Source organism: Nothoprocta perdicaria, unplaced genomic scaffold (assembly GCF_003342845.1).
Source record: "Nothoprocta perdicaria isolate Ctin4 unplaced genomic scaffold, notPer1 scaffold_39, whole genome shotgun sequence".
NCBI lineage: Eukaryota > Metazoa > Chordata > Aves > Tinamiformes > Tinamidae > Nothoprocta > Nothoprocta perdicaria.
Genome location: NW_020455632.1, coordinates 154916 through 161219, shown reverse-complemented (window position 1 = coordinate 161219; position 6304 = coordinate 154916).

Sequence of the window (6304 nt, the reverse complement as noted above, 5' to 3'; positions counted from 1 at the left end):
TCAGATACTCTTCTGATTACAGAGGGATGTTACAGACATGACCAGAGTGAGCAAGCAAGGCAGAGGAGCAACAGCAGACACTTGATGCTGCTAAGCGTTTAAGTAGGGAGTCAAAGGAAATCCTAGAGAGAAGCAGTCTAAGAGAGACATAAAGTGAGGATAAAATTCTCTGATCCAACTTGGGGGGTGGGAGAGGAAATGGTCCATTAGCAGCACTAGGTCTGGGGGAATCAAAGAGCCATTGTGCCCTGGCATTTGGGTCTCTCCATCCAGCTTTCTCAGCATGTTTCCTTGTCCCTGGGGACAATGCTTCAGCCTCTCACCTACTTCTTACGTCAATGCATTTCCCAGCAGATTTCCCCATCTGTTTATCATCTTCGGTGGTGAAGGATCTCATGGGGAGCTTTGCCTGCTCTGCATCTGCTCTTATGACATGCTCCATTCTGTCTGCAAGAGATGAATGAGCAGTCCTGGAGCTGGGAAGTCCTGGGAATGCTGCTTCTGTGTCAGCATCACAATAAATATTCTGCTCTGTGGAAGGGGGCTTTCTATCATGGGGGTGAGACCATGGTAAGCTGAGGAATAATGGGAGCTTTTTGTCAAAGGAGCCAAGGGGGTCTTTGTCTTGAGCTGCATGAATGAAACGGGATCTCTTTACACATTTCTCAGTGAACACGGCCTCTGAAAATACTGAGACCACGAGTATKACAGCTTGCCTCTGGGCAATGTACTCCTTGGATGTCAATGGAGAACAACATTATTCTACCTTAAGTTTACTAAGTGTGACGAACTCTTTCAAATAGACTTGTTGGCCAAAGAATTTGCAAAGGAAGATGTGAGTTGGGAGATGTCCGTGCATTTAGCCCACCAGCCTCCCCAAAGCCTCTAAGAATGAAAGGGTACAGGATCCCCTTCCTCTCGACAGTACCATGGTCACAGGARGACACAGAAGACCCTAGCGCCTTCTGAAGGCCTGCTGAGGCAATGGAGAAGATCCATCCAAGGAGAAGGTCAAGATCTCCAAGATCAAGGGAGAAGATCCTTTCCTTATGCTCAAGACTTGGTGAGCCCAGTTCTGGGCTCCTCAGTACAAGAAAGATATGGACATACCAGAGTGAACCACTGAGATGCTCAGGGGCTGAAGCACTTGACCTGTGAGGGGAGGCTGAGAGAGCTTGTCCAGTTGGAAAAGAGACAACCTGGGGAGAGACGCAACTTCCAACACCTACAAAGACATTAACACCATGGATCCAGGCTCTACCACAACACAGTGGTTCCTGCGTAGGAACAGGACCCCGGTAACTGTGTAGACTTCCCTCCTGCAAGCCTTGCAGGATCACTACAAGCTCAGAGCTTGCAAATGGAAGCAAGCTGCCGTTCCCCCCTCAGTACTCGCAGCAAGGGCAAGAGGGGGAGCGGGGAGCTGCTTTGCATTCTCCCAGGCTTTCGTGCCTTGTAACTCTAACCACAGCACATTGCTCTGGGCAGTGAGCAACAAGGCCAGATGAAGCAGCGCGTAGCAGGGGAGCGAAACACGCAGTCCTGGCCGGGATGCTGCACGTCACCCATAGGAACAAAGCCGTGCACATGAGGGAGGGCTGTGCACTGCTCCGAGCCCTGGCAACGTGGGAACAGCAGGAGGGAAGGAAGGCAGGAAACCTTCCTCCACTGTTGCAATCAGCATTTGATTAGCCACCACATGATCTTAACAGACCCCCACTCATCTGGTAGCAATAATGAGTAGAGTAGCAGATAGTCACTTATTTTGCACCAAGCCATTTGTCAATATATCCTGTTTTGGTCTTTTTTTTTTTTTTTTTTTTTCATTTTGAGTGAAGTGAGGAGGAACTTCTTTACTGTGAGGGAGACAGAGCACTGGAACAGGCTGCCCAGGGAGGTTGTGGAGTCTCCTTCTCTGGAGGTCTTCAGAACCCACCTGGATGCCATCCTATGCCACATGCTCTAGGTGTGCCTGCTTGAGCAGGAAGGTTGGACTAGCTGATCTCTAGAGGTCCCTTCCAACCTTGAATATTCTGTGATTCTGTGAGTCTCTCCAATTCCACTCCTGCTTGAATAATGAGGTAAATCTGGTGACGAAAACTGCAAGTACTCAAGTACTCCTGTTCATCATGGGTCAAATTCCTGTCTCCCCACCTCTCTGTGATCTTGAGGTCTCCATCTCCATACAGCAGCTATAAAAAATCCCTCATAAGAATGGTATGTTCTTGGGGGTTTTACTTTATTAAGTCTGCTGGCAATATGGGGTTCCTGCTTAAGAGCAGGGATTACTCAGTAGCTAAAGAGTAGTAGTGACTAATGGGAWGGATGGATGGATGGATGGATGGRTGGATGGATGGATGGATGGATGAAAGGACATCTGCTGCCTTGAAGAAATCCATAACCTGAGGATTGACACCAGTGAACGCAGGTCAGTGGGAGACTGCAGGACCAGAGGAAGTACCAGTTTTTCTAGGAGACCCCATAAAAGTAAAGAGAAAGAGTTGAATGTTGTGTTCATCGGATGGTGTGGTGGTTTGTTGTTATATTATCCATTTTCCTGTTTCCCTTGCCTCTCTCCCTTTCAGAGAAGTACTGGTTTGTGATGTTGCATTGTTTGCACTGGAGGAGGACAACTGGGAAGGGTAGCAGGGCAAGCAGGGGAATGATGGTGGAGGAAGGACAGGAGGAAGGAGGCAGAATGGTGGGGAAAGGGCCATAGAGGTAGGATGGGCCCTTGAGTACCCAGGCTGCTCTGATTGACTTTTCCTTGGTTTCTAGTGAAGGATTTGTGATGCATTTGTAAGGATCCTTAAAACGTACAGGCTGTTTAACTATCCCCTTGTTACTGACAGGAGGAGACATTTATTACAGCGTTACCCCTTTGGGTTATGTCCTGCATAAGCATGGCCAAGGATGACTGGTTGCACAGATGCCACCCAGCCTAGGAAGGAATTTCATGTAAGTGCAAACAGCAGACGGAATWGGGCTGAGAAAGTAAATGTGGATCCAGCCCTGCTTTCCATGCTGCTCTTGGGCAGGGTCATCCTGCCCCAGTGCTCCTTAACTAGGYCTTTACTCAACTGACGTGCTCTTTTACATATCCAATCCAAAGAAGGGACATTATTTTCTCAAGCAATAATCTGTGTTAAAGATTCTCTTTATTTTCAGAGTAATTTAACAGCAGGGATAATAGTAAATTGCCTGGAGGAGGATTTGCAAGCTGTAAAAACGTGTGAACGCAGCAGAGTGCCAGGCTCCAAGGGGCTCACTACTGGCTCTTTTTGCCTCCTAAACTGTTGCCTAAAGCAAGGCCTTTGCTCTCCTGTTCTGGATATCATGCTTCCTGGGCCTTAGTCCCTATTAGAAAACTCTCCACAACATAACCAGCTTCTTACGTAGGCCACCTTACTCCAACTGATGTTGTTAAGTCCTAAATCAGTCTTTAAGCTGTGCTTGCTTATGTGCTGCTTGAATACTCTGAGCTGGTTTAAACCAGACAAAATTGGGCAAGGCTTTTAAGTAGTTTGGATAAGCACTCAAGTGTCATAAAAGGTGAGAATGACAAAGTCACTTTCCCTCAAAGCCTCTTTGTTCCTCTACTGTTCACTGCAAGGACCACAACTTACAGCCACTTGGACCAACCCAGGCTGCTCCAGGCTTGCTTTTCACCGCTGATCCCTGCAGAAAACCACTCCCTCAGAGCACACAGCTGGGCGCCTGGGTACACCCAATGCTGCAGGGACTGAGCTTGCACAAATTCTGATGATTCAGGTGCCGGCATGTTCCCAGGCTCCTTCTCCCATGTACGTGATGAGAATTTCCACTTCCTAATTCCCTGCTCACTTTCTCTGTATCATTCCTGACTTTATAGAGCTCTGTCATGTCCTGCCTGTCCTCATTTCTCCCCAGAGCTAAGAAGCCTACTGAGATCCCCACCTGGGGGTTGTATCACACGCTGCTAGACCCACAGCAATGCAGGGATTGCTCTTTGCCAGCTCTGCTTGCTGCTGCTGTGCTGAGATGTGGTGACRTTCAATGGGGAGTCTCTGGAAGGCTCTAGCACATCATTCCTGCATGGTGGTAACCCAAACAGAGCACTGAGCACTGTGTATGAGCCAGGTCACTCCTCCTGCCCCAGTCCTTCTTTATGGACACTGAATTTTACATATACTGGTATTTACAAATTATGCATTATTTTAAGCTTCACAGTTACTTCTAGTGCTGATTGCTCTGAATAACTCCCTGTCCTGCACAGATACATCAGATATGATCTACACTGCAGGGCCTGCATAGCCCCTGTTATTGCTACTGTGCAACTGTCCCTTTACTCCTAGTCTCTGCTAATTCCTTTTCCCCTCCAGAAGTCACCCTGATCCAGAGATTAATTTCTTTAATCACTAATTTCTAATTTGTTTAAACCACTAAAGATTGATTTCTTTAAAAATGTTTTCTAAATTATCACATCAAAAGACTTTTGGAATMCAAGGACTAGCTATTGACTGGGTTGCCATAAGAATATGTTTATGGAGAACACCGCTTTTCTCAAGTTTTGAGAGAGAAGGCCAGGCTGAATGACATTTTCCAGTGCTGCCAAGACGCTCTCCGCTCAGCTATTCCCTGTCCCCCTCAACAGCACATTGCCCTTTCTCTGCAAAAGAGATGACTTCATTTTTTCTGGAGTTGCTGAGCCCACCTTGTTTCCTTGTGGAGGAACAGTCTGTGAGGCCAAGTGTTTGCAGAGCACATGGTCAAACAGAAACAGCACTGTCCCTTGAACCCTGGGCAGACAGAACGTCTAGCTTTATCAAAGCGAAATAATACACATTCCTTTGGCTAGCAAAAAGGAGGGTACAGCTTTCCTTACATCTTGCTGCAGGGACCTCAACGAGGCTTAACAGAAGCTCTGCTAGAGGCAGACTTTAGTATGAGATGTAGACTTAAGAGATTTGAGTTTTGCTCTCAGACCAAAGTAGATTTTACAAGGCCCCTGGCGAAACAAGACTCCATATATTTCAAAGGGGCAAAACACAGACACATAAAGCATTTCCCTTATATACCTTCATTCTCTTTCTTCTGAAAGGTACAGACATGACTGCTGGGCTTGTACCACCTGCACTGAATTCAGCATGAAGGCACCGTTGGCTCTCCTAAGGAGATAAACTGTTCTACTTTAGAGCATTTGTATTATTGCACTGCTCTGCGGGAAGAAGAAAACACCCTTACAGCACTGCACTGACCTGGAAAGGATTTAAAGAAAGGGCTGAGGAAGCAGCTCCAGCTCCAGCAGTGCTTCTGTCACAGGCTTGTTTCYCTCTCCTACCTGCTCATCATCTTATGCCCTCAGTCTGGATGCAGAGTTAAAACTAATGTATATGCACTTAGAACTGCTGCTCTTTCTTCCTTCTTAAGGGCCAYGAGGAAAATCACAGATTCAGAGAATGGTTAAGGTTGGAAGGGACCTCTAGAGATCACCTAGTCCAACCCCCTGCTCTAGTAGGGACACCTAGAGCATGTGTCCTAGGCATCCAGGCMGGTTTTGAAGACCTCCAGAGAAGAAAATACACTCTTTGGCCATGCATCAGCCTTTCTGCAAGGCAGACCAGCCCACAGGTGAAAGGCATCAAGCTCACATTGAAGAGTGCAGCATTTCCCAGCCACCATCCTGGGGTTCCTCAGTTCCCTGCCCTGAATATTCCATGTGTTAACCAGGCAGAAAATGCAGCCGTGACTGTATCTTAGTGAAAAAGCTCTTCTGCAGGACACTTCCCGCTCAGTGGAAACAAGATAATACAGGAAACCAGTCTACAATGTTGCTGCTGGCAAGACGTTTAAGGCAGGAACTGGATTTTTTATGAGAAGACCCAGCCTGATCTTGGCTCTGCAATGGAAAATATGATTTAATTTCCCACCAGCATAAGGTGACAAAAGCCAGTTTAATAATGAGACACCGGAAGCGCGCTCCGTCCCAGCCTGAACAAACATCCATGGCAGAGCTGCTCTGTTCCCTCATGTGGAGGACATTCTCATGCCCTTTTCAGGTCACCATTTCAGCTTGGAAGACTGGTCTTTTTTTTTCATTTCACCTCCACACTTCAAAAGATCTTCCTCTAGGTAATCCTGCTTTCAGCATGGATCCAGCAAGAAACCATCGTGTTATGCGTTCTCACTGGGAAGAACTGCAGTTGGTAGATGTTTCCTTTCCCCATTCCCAGGAGGTTATAAAATGTATATAGTCTTCAAGATAATAGAGAAAAAGCCATGCCAGCCTGATGTGAATGACATGAAGGTCAAGTCTCCCCACAGT